At 37.3% G+C, this 18,961-nt stretch overlaps 2 protein-coding genes across 3 annotated transcripts in view; one reads left to right on the top strand and one right to left on the bottom strand.

Moving 5' to 3' along the window:
• The window catches only part of LOC110449307, a 34,079-nt gene extending 20,182 nt beyond the window's left edge, over positions 1-13,897 (bottom strand). The window contains exon 1 of the mRNA XM_021496077.1: positions 13,726-13,897. The gene's annotated coding sequence lies outside the window, so the exon portion shown is untranslated. The remainder of the gene's footprint in view (positions 1-13,725) is intronic.
• Positions 1-18,961, top strand: part of LOC110449309 — a 56,152-nt gene that overhangs the window by 24,511 nt on the left and 12,680 nt on the right. The window contains exon 2 of one of the 2 annotated variants that reach the window (XM_021496079.1): positions 14,881-14,959. The gene's annotated coding sequence lies outside the window, so the exon portion shown is untranslated. Of the gene's footprint in view, positions 1-14,841; positions 14,960-18,961 lie in introns of those variants that run through there. The other variant, XM_021496078.1, reaches the window with a different exon arrangement.

The raw sequence follows: 18,961 nt of genomic DNA, 5'->3' as shown, positions 1-18,961 counted from the left end.
AACAGGGCTAGACTGGGGTTCGAACCCAGGTCTTCAGATTGTTATACTACCGTTCTAACCGATTGTGCTACCTAGTCAACGGAAGTGTGCTGGCCAAGTTGAGCTACATCTATATCAAACCGGAACTTTAGATGTGGTTACTGAATAAAGGCCGGTGGGACGGAGATTTTTCAAGGTGAAATGGGGGAGGATCATATTATAACCGTTTTAGCTTAAACAACACTTTTTAATGTTTTATTACAAATTCAAAATCATAAAACAGAGACACAAAAAGAGCGTACTTGAAGCGTGTTTTTTATATGTGTAAAGTTGGAAGTACAACAAATATGACACGTGTCGGGCAGATATAGCTCGTACTTGGCAGATTTCACGCGTACTGGGCAAATATAGCTCGTGCTAGGCAGATATGGTGCGTACTGTGCAGATATGGCATGCACTGGGTAAATATGGCACGTACTGGGCAGATATGAGTCAGTCCGGGAAACTGTCTGTAAACGGCTAGCAGTATTGCATATTAATAAAGAAAACAATCATATCCGCACTGGCAGATATGACGTGAGCTGGGCGAATATTGGTTGTTCGGGCGGATATGACGTGAGCTGGGCGAATATTGCTTGTTCGGGCGGAATGCACAGCTATTGCAGTATCGAAGACGTAAAATAAACCATACCATGGGCACTTGAATGATCAGTTAAATATATATGGTCAGATAATGTACTGGAACTTTGGTATAAGGGAAATACTTTAATGATCTTAGCCAGGGGACGTCACACTTGGTATTCTAACACAATAAATTATTTAAGTGAGGGAGTCCGGACTGAGGATAGTTAATAATCAACATTTCACACACGAAAGATAGAGACGGGGAAGAGGCTCCAGTTGTATCGTTCCTCATTAATTTTGTTGAAAAAAACACCTCAGATTAGTAACTTGACTAATGGTGATTGGGTTTAGTTCTAAAGACCCGAATGTCTGCTGATTTGTCCGCTTAATGAATAATTAAAAGTGATTGACCTTGTTTTGAAATTTTGATTCCATTTTTCATGTCTCCTTTTCTTTAAATATTTTCCTTACTTTGCCGCTTTAACATACATAGGATGCTGAGAAGTAATGTAATTTATTTCTATCCAGTGTTCATTAAGTCCCTGATTTGGCGTTTTCGTATAGAATAATGTTCCCGTGTATAAACGATGCGCTACTGTTTCCTATTATAATTGATACAGGTTGTGCTAAATAAAAGGTTTATGTCAAAAATCATTCAATTCGTTGGATTTTAAGGATACCTGTCCCATTGCACTCTGGGTTATTTTCGTATATACAGTGAACCCCCTCCTTTTAATTTCGTTTTGGTAATAACTGTAGTAAAGTCGGGCCAAGACACTTTCTTTGGCCAGATAGCTCAATCGGATAGAGCAATATTATAACATTATGACGTTTTCAGGTTTACTCATTGTTTAGCTTGATTTTTTTTTCTCTTTTTTTCTGAAAACAATGTGGTTGATCTTATATTTTGTTATTAATTAATTTATCAATGCCGTCGTCATGACACAGTTTCCAATGCGTGGTTACAGTGGTACGGGGATCATTAAGGTCCCTGTCCCAGGCAAAACGCTGGAGACTTCCTCCGTTTAAGGTGCAGGGTTCGAATCGCAGCTTTGCCCCGAAGCATCTTTACTCTCAGAATACCGTTGTTGATATATTTTTGTTTATTTTATCCTTATTATTTTTTGTAATAAAAGTTTCGCAAGGTATTGGGATTCTTTATAGAAATTACTTATCAAAGCTACTGCCATGCCGGGCAAAATATCCGATTCATGGTTATAGGTTTTGACATTGGAACGAGGTCCCTTAAACCAGATCTTACAGACTGCAAGTTGAACAAATAACATTTAATCACATTAACTTACCATTTAAGTTAAGGTAACAGAAAGCAAATAATTTTATTTGTATTATGTTATATGAAATTTATATATCAAAAGTTGTGCATATCTGAAATTCATTTTACTTTTTGACGAACTTACAACTTCAAATGTATTGCCTTCAACCTGATATTTCCAACTTTTTGAATATTAAATATAATTATATACAGGAACTTCATAATTTCTCAGGAAATATCCAACTGATTTTGCTACCTCATAATTTTGTCTAATCGCCAGATCTACCAAGTAAAATCAAGAATCTTTGATCTGCTTACACAATCAACAATAATAATTTTGTTTTCAAATGCCTGATTGCATAAGAACTGAAAGGCAGTTTTTCAATTTCATACTGGCATGAATATTAAAAAAAACCCCGATCAATCCTTATATTTACCTTCTAAATATTGAGTTAAAAATGAACTAAATATAGATATTCCCGTATATTTTCGATATTGAAGTGTTTGTATCGTAAGCGCAAACAAGATTCATGGAACAGCCTAACGTCACCAAAATGTTTGTTCTAGCGCGCGGTTGTCTCATGTTAATCGAGGCGGGAGGAAAAGCTTCAAACATTTCTCGAACAGTACCCGGATCTACATTGACGACAAGAGAAGTTTCGTACACCCACTAATGATACCGTTGCAGAGTATACCGTCCTTTGGTGTGAATTCTATAGTTTCAACATACCAAGGTATATAGGTACTGTTATACCTTACTGGGGGTTCATCAATATTTCACCTATAAGTCCCGAGGGATCCAGACCCCATCAGGCCTATCTACAATCTAACTGATCAACTTTACTTACTTATTTGTGTATTGATTCAAAACGCTCAACTGCATATATATATGTACTCTTTGTTATATTTCTTTGTACCTTCTATAACAAAGGAAATCCATATATGTTCCTGACTTGTCAGATTCGTTGGTAATTTGATATAGTTCCCGATCATTATGGGCTTTTTCCCCATATATGATCGAGTGACGGATTCAGAAACGAAACGAAGCTTTGTCGGTGGTGGTGGTGGTGGTGGTTGGTAGGGAGTGTGTGGGGAATTAGAGCAAATTTCCATTGGGTATTCCGAAATTGGAGAAATACTTGTCTTAGAAATATCCAAAATTGCGTGAGTGGAGTAAGAGGTGGGGTTTCGGTGGGGATTTGGGAGATCCTGAAGGTCAAATAAAGCCCTTTAGATCGGCAATTATGCAGATCATTTAAGTTCATTTCTAACAGGTTAAACGTCTTTGTAACTATTAAGATCACACAGGGGCTTGCAACGATAATTGTAGAATAAATAAGAATATTTCTAATCCGAACAAAACCCACGCAATTACACACAGCGGGTCACATGTCGACGTTGGAGTCAATTTAAAGGTCATTTACGAGTGCCACAATAACGAAATATCTCAATTTTGGCACGGACGGTTGAGTTAATTTTGATACCATCAATGCAATCTATAGAGCCAAGAAAATTAACATTATCACTACCTGTTGGTAGGATCAGAGGTTACCAGGGACTATTACACTAACAAATCGTTTTCTGTCTTTTTCCGGAATCCCTGACAGATTTTGCTGGAAACCAAACGTTTCCTATTAATAAGATTCAATTTTACACGCATAATGAAAAATGCATTAACGTGTATGTACCATCGATTGAGCACAATAATTCGTTCGAACACGTATTTGAACCCCATGCATGCATCACAGGGACGTGAAAATTATGACACACTATACATTTTAATACAATTCCTTGTGTTTGTGTCAAAAAGTATTAGGGGTTAATACCTGCATGCATCACAGGGGCGTGAAAATTAAGACACAATATACATTTTAGTACAATTTCTTTTGTTTGTGTCGAAAAGAATTAGAGATTAAAATCACAGGTACTTGAAGAGACTGCCCAAATATCGCTCTTGAGAAAGACTATTCAATAAAAAATGTAAATGAAGCCTTGCTCAAGTCAGAGACTTTTACAGTGGAATGACAAATAGATTCAAACATGCGTAGTTTATATAAATGTTGCTAGGTGTTAATGATCTAGACCTGTTTAACAGTAGTACACAAATCTTAGCCTCAGAATACATCTTGTGTCTTGATTATCAGGTCCCTTGGGACGACGGGACACATAATCCATACGGGAGACAACCCATAGCGTCGAATAGGCTAACAAAAAGTTAGGGACCAAAAACCAAGGTGAGCATTTCCTGCTCCGCATGAATTCGAAGCACTCAGTATATTTAAAATTCTCCGCTCAAAACACATGTCAAACAGGCGAGGAGGCCTTACTTTATATTATTTTTACAACCCTTATTCCTTCGGGAAGATTATAGATCTGCTATATACATTGCATTGTTATCGAATGAGGAGACTAATGTGTTCATTCCTACCCTAAAAAAAGGGGGATTTTCTTTTGTGTCTTCTGAAGAAACAAAATTTGACCATCTTCCCTAATAGAAACACTTTTTTTCTCTCCAATCTACTTTTGTTCGTATAGTCTCCACAGGAGCCCGTATTTTTATGACCTTGTCTGTAGGAAGGGTCAGTAAACGCTGATCAAAACAAAGCATCTTATCTTGTCAAAGCAAATCACGTTCGTTAAGCTTTGTAGCGATTACCACATTACATGTACATATATCAGAAAATGTTTGGCTTTCAAATAGAAAGTCAACAAATATCACATTTCAAGGTAAAACGGTTGTTCAGCACATTTGTATTTGCACATGAAGACGGTCGATCGTATGTGTTTAACCTTGCTTTTCCTGGTGACACGACCTGAGTTTAGACATTTATGAGCAGAGGGAATAACAGGGGAACCAATCTCGTAAAACAGTCAGACACAATTTCACGGAGATCTATAGTTACAATATATACAGGCTTGGTGCTTGAACTACCGTAGTTCTCGTTTAGTTTGTTTTAAACGTGTTTGTTTGATATATATATATATATATATATTGATATTTTACATATAGCCTTGAGATATTTTTATTGTGACATTTTTGCAGAGATGTCGGTGAGTTTAAGATAGTTTTCCTACGTATTTCAGATTTTCGCTTTCAGGTCGAGGTAAGTAAATAACGAGATTTGTAATATGGACCTAAATTACCAGTCGTCATAGGATATAGCCCTTACACGTCCACTGTGAAGGACTTCATATGGACATTAACTTTCGATCATATAAACTTCTGTCGATCTCCTACTGTATGATCTCAAGTTATTAAAAATGTCATCAAATCTGCGTTCGATTTTTATGTAGCGGTACCTTTGATTGAAAGATCTAAAAGTAAATTTAAACTAAGGAAAATAGAACTCGACTATTTAGTATTGTGTTATATAAAGGGGTGAAGGAGCGCTTATTATCGTCCCTTCTCAGCTAAGAAATGATAATTAGCGTTCGTTCTTTCACCGCCTCGCCACAGGTTGAAGGCGACCTAACATTTGCGTTTCGTCGCCTTCATTTCTTCGCCTTTTCTTTCCTTCGACTTCGTGTTTTAAGAGGCGATGGAACAAAGCCACGTTAATTATTGTCCCTTTGTGGCGTAGGGACGATACATAGCATTACTTCGTGTGTTGTGATGATTGAACAAAGTAACGCAAAGGGATACGTACATGTAATTGAATAACAAATCAGGCACCATAAGTAAATATGGTGGCTTATATATGACATGTCACTCCTTCTTTGTTTCGCGTTAGGAGGGGGCGAAAGAACGATAAGTATCGTCCCTTCGCGGGGAAGTTGTAGTAATTAGCGTTTCGTCATTTTGTCGCCTTGCCGGATAGTAAGGGAAATACCCAAAGGGACGAAGATAACAGGGCGTTAATTAGCGTCGTCTTATCTTCGTTTCGTCTCCTCTTTTTCTTTCTTCACCTTCGTGTTTTAAGAGGCGATGGAACGAAGACGCGCTTTCCAATAAATAGCGTGACAAAGAGCCAAAAGTAACTTAACTTCGTGTTTTGAGAGACATGGAACGAGGTTAGGCTAAGATTTATCGTCCCTTTACCATCTATTTATCGTCCATTATAACGCGAAATAACTAAGAGACGAGATGGCAAAACCAAAGTTAGCGGACAGTTTTATTTTGTCTCCTTGGACAGGTGCGTAGGCATGCCTTGAGTAATTTAAGGGTTGCTTCCGGTCGAATGACGGAGTCAATCCCGACTTAGATGGTACAGCGCCCACCATCTCAGAAACGTGATCTAAAGGTCAACGTCACGAAAATACATCAAACGTCGAGCAAGTGTAACTTTATCCTAGACCACTGAAGACAATTCAATCTATGGACTAATTCATGCTACTTTATAGCGTAACTTTTAAGGTCAAAATAATTGCTGGCAGGAGCAGAAATCTCGTCGGAGTGCCCGAGCCCAAGTCATCTATAACAATTAGTAGGTAGTTTTCACATTCGTTGGTTAAAGCTCCGTTTCTAATTGAAGAATTCGTATGAGTTGCACACCTGATTAGTGTAATTAGCGGAAAATGTCAAAATAAACGAGAGTTAATTATTACAAAGATGGCCGCTATAGACAGGTGGCCTTTACAGAAAGATCATTAAATATACTTTTCATTGAATTTAGTAAAAAAAAAACTCAAACTTTCAAAGTCAAGATATTTTGCACAAAATTGGAATCTAAAAAATTGGACAACGACCATTGTATAAATAGATATCCAAGACATAACGTTAGACTGTCTTTCGTTTCGGTTTGAAAAGAAGCTGCGATTGAGATCAACGGTTTACCATGGTGGTATTGTTTCTGATATATCTTTAAATACTCATTTTGCCTTCTTTTCTTTTGAAATTTGAAATTCTTCCTCTTTTTTTTTTCGTGTGTCATTTTGGCACTGTATTTCATAGATTTATTTGATAACAAAATCTTACATTGTTGATATTTTACAGATTGGCCATTATCTTTAATACATGTTAAAAGCATAACAATACTTTATACAAATGTGCAGTACTCCCCTATACACTGCTGTTTATGTCGCAATCAATCCATCTATTATGAAAACTCACTCACATTTGACGAGAAAACACATGAACAACATTACCAATATTAGTGAGAAATGGTCCTTTTCACACATATTCTTCAAGCCCTACGTTTAACCCCGCAATAATCAAATAAGATAAAATAGGAAATAAAAAGAAACTAGATTTAAATCTGTAAACAGCCCAGTATAACCCGAAGGCTAGCGTGCCGCATCACTATTCTGTATTCACCGCGGTGGTCCTTTCTTCCATCATATCGTTCATCAGCGATAAATAATAAATAACTCTACAACAAAAATGTGTCTTTCGTTTCTTGGAAGAATACACAAGAGTTGAGTTTACGGTAACTGAATTGTGTTCTCTTCATTTGCAATCACATATTCATCGATTGATGTTTATTCGTAATGGCCCATTTCCGATAAATGCCGGTATAGTGCTTTCTGCTGATTTTAGTGAAGTATTGAATTAGGAACAGGAAAAACAGGACGCCTGTCCGGTACTTCAGTAAAAACCCTCTCTCCCCTGATCGGAGGGTAGTTTACTAAAGAACAAGTAATCTTAAGGATTCCTATCCCGACGTAGACCAAACAATAGAGATCCCGCTTTTGTTTATCGTATATAAAGTAGGCCCACATTAATTTCATTTTGGATACAACTGTAACTGCAATTGGACAAAAGCACTTCCGGTGACTCGGTAACTTAGTTAATTAGAGCGACAGGATAGCAATCTGAAGTCCAGGCTACGAATCCTGTCTGATCCTGCTGAGTTTTTACACTCAAAACACTGTTTCGATTATACTTTATCTTTATTAATTTTTCACAAAAGCCCTGCAAGGTATGAATTTCTTTTCGGAAATGATTGATCAAAACCGAGAAATATAGTTTCCAATGCTTACAAAAATGTAATTACGGTTTTTGGTAGTGGTAAGGGGACCCTTAAATTCTTACATACAATTCATTCCCGAATTAGTCTCCAGGTTTGTCAGAGAAATGCGCAGTTTTAAAGTAAAGTGACAGGGTAGCAATAAAGGTTTCCCGAAGCCCAAGAAAATATTTCCCGTCTAATGTACTTGGAAATCTCACACCATCTGCGCACACAGAGAAATGACTTTAAAGTTGCGAGCTTTAGTTGAAACAAGATCGATTGCCTTGGTAACAAACAGTGGAAGTTCTGTGCAAGAATAAAACTCTTGTTTCTCCCTCACTTCACAGGTGCATTCCGCAAGAGAAAAGTTTAACATGTCTTTACCTACAGAATTATACATATAGAAGATAATTATAACTCACATGCGGTATTATTCTAAAATCGTCACCATCGCGTCATCACTTTATGTAGCGTTACCAGGGAAACGTCACCAGTTTTGTCACACATGTCGTGGGGCCTTGGTGATGGAGGTATAGGAAAGTGTTGGAGAAAAATAATAAATATTTCATGTGCTATGCAGACAGCGAAATATCAACCTGAAGGGTAAAATTCTTACCCCTCCTTAAGATTTCTTTGTCTATATCACACAGAAGTGAAAGATTCTATTAAGTGCATGATCGCATGAGGCGACTAATGTGAGCAGCTAGTTCGGTAAAGTTCAGTTTATTATATTTTCACAAATCAGTCAACAGATAATTTGTTTGGGGTAGTTTATTTGCGCTTTACGCCCTCTACTAAGGTCGTTTCAGGACGTGTCAGGTTAAGGGTGGAGGAAAATTCGGAGCACCAGGAGAATAACCACTGACCTACGGAAAATAGCTGTCGACTTCTCCGTGTAATACTATTAGTTACACGGACTTTTGGCAGGGTTTCGTATTTCCTTCGGCCTATCGGCCTCCGGAAATACGAAATCCTGTAGGGTCATACCATCCCGTATACCCTGCCAAAAGTCCGTGTAACTAATAGTATTACCCCTTTGAGTCTTTTACAATAAAAGCAAAGAAAAATAACAGGCGCAGTACCTCATTTAGTTTCGTTTTATCAAATTCCTCGAACTGTTCTTCCTGATTCTTTTCTTTTAAATACGTCCTCAGCATGTTTGACGCTCGTCTGTTCGACTTTTGTGTGTTATGTGGCACATAGTTAGCCCTTTTGGCGAGTATTTCCTCATCAGTATGCGAAGCGAAACGTTTTGCCATTTTGTATACAGCGAAACTGACGACGAATGCGAGTTGTCTCCCGATGCACGGTCGGAAGATACAAAAACACGTGACCCGTATACCCCTTGTAAAATCACGTGATTCCACCGTATTACTGCTGAGAATCACGTGACATGACCGTATAACCATGATATTTTCGTATACCCCCTGAGATTTACGAATGCGGTTTGGTACACTGTAGTTTTTTAACCAATTAGATTCCTAGATTTTTTTCAAAGGGGTAATAGAAAGTGTTATTTATAATTACTTGTACATTTAATTATAGATATTTTTTTGTGTTCGCCACCTTGGTGAATTTTCGTAATTTATAGCTTTGCCAATATTGCTTTACGGTGGCCTCGTTTTGAAAATCAGTTCCATGTGCTAGCTGGTGCCCAGCGCTTGGTCTGCTTAAAAAATGTCCTAATCACTAGGTAATTTGTAAATTTCGATACGTCAACAATTCCGCCTTCTTAAAGAGTACAGATTCTTTTAAAATTATTTTCAATTATCAGAGTTCGTATTTTTCTTGAAATAAGAAGTTCAATAAATCTAATAATGTTTGGTCTTACTTAAAAATAACTTCTATAATCGCAGAGCGATCAACAGTTTTGTAAGCAGTGGAATTCATGATCATCTCCTATTTGTTCGCTATCACGGAAAATACAGAATCTGTTTTGACTCTCAATAAGTATCATTCCATCTCCCTGTCTATGATTCCCTGTTTTGAATTTGTAATTGTCTTTTATAGTCACTCAGCAATTCAAGGTAGTCCTTGGCACTATAATACACCGTTGCGTTGATTGGCAGTTATTGTATGACCTCATTGTGCTGTTGGGCTGTTAAGAAGATCATGTGACCTTATATGACCTTTTTGTATTGATGGGCTGTTATTGTATGATCACATCGATTTTGATGGGCTGTTAAAACAATCATGTGACTCTGTATGACCTCTTTGTGTTGGTGGGCCGTTCAGACTACCGTGTGGTCCTGTATGACGTCATTGTGTCGGTGAGCCAATAAGACTACCTTGTGACCCTGTATGACCGCTTTGTGTTGGTGGGCCGTTCAGACTACCATGTGGTCCTGTATGACGTTATTGTGTCGGTGAGCCAATAAGACTACCTTGTGACCCTGTATGACAGTATTGTGTCGATGGGCCGTTCAAACTATCATGTGACCCTATATGACCTCATTGTGTAGATGGGCCGTATGACCCTGTATGGCCCGATAGTGTCGATGGGTCGTTCAGACTACCGTGTGACCCAGTATGACCTCCTTGCGTAGATGGACCGTTAAGAATATTGTGTGACCCTGTATGACCTCGACCTACTTGTGTAAATGGGTTGTTAATAATATTGTAAGACCCTGTATGATCTTATTGTGTCGATTGGCCGTTAGTGCTACCGTGTGTCCCTGTATGACCTTATTGTGTTGATGAGCCAATAAAACTACCGTGTGGTCTTGTATGACCTGATTGTGTTGATGGGCCGTTAATTAGACTATCGTGTAACCCTGAATGACCTGATTGTGCTGATGGGCTGTTAAGACTAACGTATGACCCTGTATGATCCCTGTGCGTTGATGGACCATTAAAATAATCTCGTGACAGTGTATAACCGTATTGCGTTAATAGACTGTTAAGACTACCGTGTGACCCTGTATAACGTTATTGTGTTAATAGTCTGTTAAGACTAACGTGTGACCATGTATAACGTTATTTGGTTAATAGACTGTCAATACCACCTTGTGACCCTGCATGACCTTATTATGTTCAACACCGTGTGACATGTTTGACATCATTGTGCTGATGATCTGTTTAAGACAATTAAGAACAATATCATGTCTTATGATAATAATAACTTATTTGCATGTCAAAGATTAATGGACTTTGGTGTCCAGAAACACCCCATCCTCCTTTTGAAATAAAATGGGAAGAATGTGAACTAACATTTGGATGCCCCAATAAGGAGTATCCCCACCTTTCGCAATAAGTCTCTCCTAGGGTTTCTTGGGTTAGCCTCCATTTGACCTCTGTTGTTTTGTGTCTCAGGGGGTCAGTTGATACAGTCAGTGATACGTCTGTTGAGGTGAGATGGAGTGTAACGCAAACAATTCCGGGAAGGATTGATTTCGGAATCCCTGGATCCACCCCTGATAACTTGAAATGAATGATAACGGGTTAGTAGGAATTTTGGAGGATGCCTGCAATAATCGATCTTGTTTGTATGTGTTATTTTAAAATGATACACAAATATCTCTGAATCCAGGTCCTTCGTTGCACCGGACGTTATAGTTGCGTAAAATGGAACTTTATATGATGCACTAAATCAAGTATTGCCTCCTGTAACGCGAAGTTGAGAACCAATCAAGTATTGAAGTTGGGAAGCGTCACCTTGACCATATAGTGTATTTGAGTCAGAATATGTTTCCCCTCTAAGGTGCGGGTTGGAAGTTGGCGATTTGGGTTGGATTGTGGTTGTGGCGTGCGGGGTGAAGTGGGAGAGGTCTAGGAGGTCCAGTGGGGCCTGCACTATGCTAAATAACTCACTTTATTCTACTGCTACCCATTGATTTTCATGATCAAGAGAAGCTAAACATGCTGACAGCCGAGGTCAATCTGGCGCTGAGACCTGTTGATAAATCTATCAGGGATTGATCTACCATGAATTATACATAGATCAGGGAAGTGGTACACGTACCACACAGGTACGCACTCCGTTATTGACCAATCGCACGTTCGCAGTGTCCCGTGTGTGATATTTTACTATCCAAAGGGGGGCAATCGGAAAATAAAATTTAAACAGAAAATTTCGTATTTGAAATTTACCTGTATTAATAAACTCAAAATCATTAGTATTTTCTGAGAATTACATTTTTGAAAAAAATCGAATCAAAATGCATTGCTATTTCAACTATAACTCAGATTAATAAATAGATACAATTTATGGTTTGAAGGCCGAAACTTCGCGGACAAGTCCTTGGAAGTGCGTGCTACCCCGAATATCATAATTCTTTGCATAATTTGGAATTAAGCGTTCGTAAAACTCAATGTTGCATATATCCTCAGGATTAATGGAAGGTCGTACCCTGTTGTCTTATTCGTATCTATCAAAACTAAAATTTAAACTTTTACATATTATGTATAATATCTACAGAGCGCAGGGATTTCTCGTCGCTTAAGTAGACCATTCAATCATGTGTGACATTGCCATAAGGAAACAAAATTGTGTAATTGTTTGCCTGTTACAAGTCACGAGACATGGCTAATTAACTAAGCGCCATATCAAGTTTCAAAACTCAATAGATGTATTGCAATCTGGAGCTTTCATTGTTAGCTCACCGGGTCCGACGGACTAAGGTGAGCTTATGCCATACCGGTCCGACGGACTAAGGTGAGCTTATGCCATACCGGTCCGACGGACTAAGGTGAGCTTATGCCATACCGTGGCGTCCGTCGTCCGTCCGGAATTCTTCTCTGGAATTAAGAGATTGATATCAACCATATTTGACTGGAAGCATCCCTAGGTAGTGGGGATTCAACATTGTACAAATGGTGGGGCTGACCCCCCAGGAGGCTGAGGGGCGTGTCTAAAAGAGGGTAATTTGGCTTCATTGCTATAAACGACTTCTTCTGTAGAACTTTGCACTGGATATCAATCATATTTGGTTGGAAGCATCCATTGGAGGCAGTGATTCAAAAGTGTACAAATGATGGGGCTGACCCCCCGGGCTAAGGGATGGGGCCAAAAATAGTTGATTACTTGGAAATTGTCGAGATCCCCACCCTATAACCATATATACAATTGCTGAATATAAAGAGATGAATGAATTCATGATATTATAATTGACCCCGGAGTCTGCCCCACCCTTGCAGACTTAACCCCTTGCCACAACCCTATGGACCTAGTTCATGGGTCACAGCTTTGAAACATTTGAGATCCTGACCCTATAACCATACATACAATTGTTGGGTATGAAAAATCTAATACAGATATGCTACAAGGATTGGCCTAGCGGTCTGGCCAATTCCCTTGGATCTTATTTTGAGAATGTTTTGCCATGATTGCTTAGATATCCAGCTGAGCGATACAGGCCATCTGTGCCTCTTGTTAACAAGTGAAATAAAGCAATTTGGGGGTTCGTTCTTAATACCAGTCTATCAATGTGTATTTTTGTTAACTGTGGACAAAGTAATATATATATTAAACATAAAAATAATGTTTGAACTTACCTCACACAAATATCTTACTGTTACTTACGAAAGAGTGTTGTCATAATTTAATATTGTACAAAGATGAGTTTATCCTACAGCATGTCTTGATTCTCACGTCCCTGTGTTCAAGGAATTGTGCTATGGCCATTCCGAATTAGTCTTGAATGAGATTTTTTTTCAATTTTGGGCGAGAGACGGGATTGATATCGTTAATAAAATAAAATTGACAATAAAAGTGTCATTATCGGTTGAAACATCCAACTCACATAAATAAGAGTGCCAATTCCATTTCCCGAGGCCCCTGTGATAGTTCGAGAGCACACTGTAGATTAGAGTTATTGAACTACAGAGACATGAGTCGTTAAACGGGTAAGTTATAAAATGCCATATATTTCATGTGTTAATCTTCTAATATAATTCTCATGTCCCTGTGCGGCTTATCATATAAACTATACTGAGGAAGTAAAAAAAGAAAGAAATACTTACAATGTACGTGATGTCTCATCGACCAATTCAATAGGTCGCTTATCTTCAACCCAACGATCGACCCAACGTACCTTGATAAACCTGTACGGTTTTTACTTGTCTCAGTTTTGTTTAGGACCATATTTACATATGTTTGTACCAGTCGATCGACTCACACTTACATTTTCTGTAGTGTGTTAGGCCTAATTCCTAGTGTTTGACCCTGGTGATCATATTACAATTATACCGTATTACGCTATCAACCGCAAAAGTATGGTTAGTTTTACCACGGACTTTCTAATCTAATTCCGTGGTTTTACGTATGTATTTTTAATTGTTACATTTTACCAAGTAAGTTGACTAATAATTCAGAATGCAACTGCTAATTCATATATATTTATATATTGTAAAATGTATTTGTGGAATTTATCACTCGTGTGACATTTATGTACTTTTTATCAAGAAGAAATGATAACTTCTGTGAAATGTGCTCGAGTTAAAGTAGGCTATTAAAGCGGTTTCCTAATGTAGGATAAGTTTGTATAAGATCTTGTCGACCTGTGAAAAAATGATTTCATAACAATACTTTGTATGTGTAAAATACACAAGTGTTTTCAAATGTTAATCTTTAAATTAAATAAGGCTAAACATTTGTACTTGTACAATATGTAACGGTACATCTACATGTAGGCCTATCACTATAGACGTATATCACGGAATTAGATGTCGCTACGTCTAGTTTAAATCAACACTGGTTATACTTTACTTAGAAACGTTATAATTACCTACACATGAACAGGCGTATTGTGTATCATGTCTTGTTTATACAGATTTACTGGTTATGCAGGATTTTAATTGCCCGATTTTAATTAAATAGACGGTGATCGAACAACTTTGTTTTTGATGAATATTCTAGCATCACTGAAAGTTCGTGTTCAGGTATATATATGGTTCTGATTTGCTAGAATTTGTGAAAATATCTTAATTAAAAAGGAATAAACAAATAAATAAATCAAACAAAACAAAAAACGCATTCGATATGTTTGCATTATTTTCATGTAGACTACATCATATATATATAGTGTCATACGGAGTTACTGTTCTTGTTATACCGCTCTCTAGCTTCAAGGTAAAAAACTTAAGGGTGATTTAAATTACCTGTCTGTGCTTTTACAGGTGCATATTCAATCGGCTTACCTATGATAACACACCTGTCGCCGAGTTATGCATGATTGTCTAACTGTGGTATATTTAGGTAAGTATTATATTCAAAACTCGTCAGGAAATTCAATTTTTAAACTTGTGTAATTATTGAAATCTTATAAAAAAAAACTTTTTTACGTATGACACACCCCCTTTCGCGGCGTACGTTGTTTGCCAGCGTTGTTTCACCCCTAGTCTTAGATAAGGCTACGTGGAATATTTTGCAACTTGTGATTAATTATTGATTTTTACGTGTTCAGCAGTGACATTGATTTGTTCACATTCGGGAAGTAAATATCAGATCTAATGATATCGTCGGTACTTTTTCAACGTCGAAAATGTCAGAAAATTATATGAGTAGGCCTAGAATTTTAGTTTAACCTGACCGCCATAACGGTATCAGACAATTCTTAAAATATAATTCCATTCCACATATGCTACATAAATATAAATTCTATGCATGATAATTAAATTATACATATAACCACGGAATTATCTTAGTCCATGATGCTACAGAGGTCATTAGTTTTTCAAAGTCTCTAGCTACAAATATAGTTTATCAGCTCGTGAAGCTGTATGTTCATTCTGGTGCCAGATTATCCTACAAGAGGAGGGATTTACTACTACTACTACTACTACTACTAGTTAGATATTTCCACTTGAGCTGAAGAGAAGTAGCAAAATTTTGCAGCTAGTATATATTGTACAATGATAGCATGTTTTTTTTAAACTTACTTTTTAAACTGTTGCATTTCTATATTTTTTTTTTCAATCAAATATCATGTAGTACAGTATCCATTTTTGAAAGATGATGAATACAGATCGGATATATGCGTTCAAAAGTTATACCAGATTGTAATCAAACTAGCTTGTCAACTCTTCCTCATTCCACATTAATTATGTCTGCATAACTGATGATTTTAATTTCAAAATACCACAGCAAAATCAGATGATATGACATTTTGAGATTTAACATTTCATGAATAATTGTCAGATTAAAGTTGATTTTGTGAGGGAATCGGATCGGTGAAAGAGCATTAACTCATTCACACCTAAAATTTCATAATGAACTCTTCTTCCCTTTGAATGGGAAGAGTTCAAATGTTCAAATGTGTCTTGTGGTGTAAATGAATTCAGCTGTTAAGAAAGGTAAAAAAATATGTTAGATTGAATAATGATTCTATAATGTTGTTAAAAAGGTTTTAAATTGTGCAAATTAAATATTTATAGTTAGTTATAAGCACCATTATATTTGAATTTATTTAAAAAAGCTATTTGATACAGTTCAGCTTTATGCAAATTAAGTTTGAATAAAATGTTGTTGTTCATGCAGATACCAGTTATGACTTACATTTGTGTATTTTATACCGGATTACCAGTAACTACTGCATGATTGTCATGGCGATAGATAAGTACATTGTAGGTGACACTTTAATGGGAATATTTGCTGTATTGTTCGATCATACTCAGGAAACAGGAGATCAGTGATAAACTGATAAATAGACTGGAAGTAAAGAGATTTATGCAGCCTAACATCAACTTAATTATATATGAACATGTTTTATAGGATTGAAACTCTGTGCCTCTCAGCTGATGTTTGTATATACAACGCCATGCAGGTTAACCTCGAAAATTGCCTTAATTGATAAAATGGTGTGTCACGTGCTAATTCGATCTGTCTTCACTCCATCACAACAAAAATAGATTTCTAAATATTGTTTCACTTTTCAATATGTATAAAATTCATTTCTGTGCTGCAGTGAAACCTATAATTACAGATGACAAAGAATAATTCTAAAATGTCAATGTATATTTATTGAAAACTCAATGATGTATGAATCATAATCCTTGGTAGGCCTTAAGTCCTTAAAGGAGATATTTTCACTTATAGAATATCCCCCTACCTTGGGGGTGTGACAGATAAATCTCCAACCTGAGGGATGATATTCTTCATTGTGTTACCCGTGGCTTTGCTGAAGGTAAGACATTCGAGAATATCATCCCGAGGGTTTGAGATTTCTCTGTCACACCCTCAAGGAAGGGGATGATTGTTTTTCTCTTATCCTGTTTCATTGACAAATTCGCTGACAAGCAGTGATTGCATGAAATTGATTGCACGTTTTTCCAACAAATCCGCAATTGTCTAGAAGCTTCCATGGTCTGCTACTGATGACGTGACGTCATACTATCTTTATGACTTAGATCGCACTATTCTGCACGAGGCTATCTCCCCCTAGGGCGCGACAAGCGAATCCAGAGTTGTCTTCCATGGTCTGACACTGATGACGTGACGTCATGCTATTGTAATGACTTAGATAGCGCTATTCTGCTTGAGGCTATCTCCCCTAGGGGGTGACAAGCGGATCTTTCCCAGCTTAAAAGGGGGACACCTAGGAAGGGTGGGAGAAATATATATCCACAACTAAGACTGGGTCTTGTTGGTGTTAGACTTTCACAAGTTCCCATCTCCGCAAGTGGTCATCATTGCAAGCTACACATCAATTACCTCTAGAACACATGCATGGGATGCGTGCAAGTCATAAATAAACCTTCTACATTGGTGACTTATTCTATTAATAAAATTTGCATTATTTTCATTTCTTTAAATAAGTGATACAGAGCACCCAACGCTAACATTACCCCTAATGGTGCCTGCGCTGCATTGTAGTATATGTTGTCAGCATGATTTTTTCTCTTGAGCGAGTTACACTTCATTGATTAATTCATTCTTACATGTACAATTGAAGTGCACTAACTCTGTGAAAACAGAGTTTTTAATGCATGTGGGGGTGCACATGAGAACGGCATACCATGTGATAACCTCTGATTTCATGTACCTAACATGTATAATAAACAATATGTATATACCACGGCAAGCAGGCTGTGGAATGCATGGTGTCCCATGGAAAACTACAATGGCTAGACTTGGGATTTGAACCCGGTGTCATGCATAAAATGTACCTCCTGCTTAAATAGTATCCGGATACTTTTTATGCAGAATAAAAAGTATCCGGATACTTTTTATACCCCTATCAAAAAGTACCCCCCCTGTATAAAAAGTACCCCTCTATGAAAAAACCAAATGTTTCAAAATTTTTAATCAAGAACAGTTCAGAAGTTGATCAGAACGTTACAGTTGCATGTTTATTCACCCCTACCCCACCAATCCCCATCCCGGGGCCAGGAAATGATGCCAAAATAATTTTCAATCGCTGGACACAATTACGTTTGGGGATCGAGTCAAGTAGAAACATTTACAGTTATGTTATAGTCATTACCCAACCTATATTCAATTCCCCACCCCCCGGATACTTTTTATACACCCAACCAAAATGTACCCCCCGGTTACTTTTTATACCCTGACCAAAAAGGACCCCCCTATAAAAAAATGATTTTTCTCTTCTTTTTTTTTATCCAATTGAGTTCAGAACTTGAACAGGACATTACAGGGGAATATTAATCCACCCCTACCCCACCAATCCCCACCCCCGGGGCCAGGAAATGATGCCAAAATAATTTTCAATCGCTGGACACAATTACGTTTGGAGAGTCAAGTAGAAACATTTACAGTTATGTTATAGTCATTACCCACCCCCCGGATACTTTTTATACAACCCGACCATTTTTCTTTATCAACACATATAATTAATCTATTTAAAAACTAATACAACTATGATATATTTGAAATTGAATGAATATTGCTAATAAGGATAAGGTTTCACCACCTGATTAAAAACAGCATATAAAACAAACCAATGCAATTAAGTGTTTTAATATTTATTCATGTTTAACAGAAACAAAGTCTTTAATAAATTGGTGGGGTAGGGGTGGATAAATATTCCCCTGTGATGTCCTGTTCAAGTTCTGAACTCAATTGTATAAAAAAAACACAGAAATATGAGATTTTTCATAGGGGGGTACTTTTTGGTCAGGGTATAAAAAGTATCCGGGGGGACATTTTGGTCGGGTGTATAAAAAGTATCCGGGGGGGTGGGGAGTTGAATATAGGTTGGGTAATGACTATAACATAACTGTAAATGTTTTTACATGACTC

The sequence above is a fragment of the Mizuhopecten yessoensis genome, unplaced genomic scaffold, assembly GCF_002113885.1.
Source record: "Mizuhopecten yessoensis strain PY_sf001 unplaced genomic scaffold, ASM211388v2 scaffold4559, whole genome shotgun sequence".
In the NCBI taxonomy this organism is placed as follows: domain Eukaryota; kingdom Metazoa; phylum Mollusca; class Bivalvia; order Pectinida; family Pectinidae; genus Mizuhopecten; species Mizuhopecten yessoensis.
Note: the sequence above shows the minus strand (reverse complement) of the source record. Positions and strands in the feature narration are given on the sequence as shown.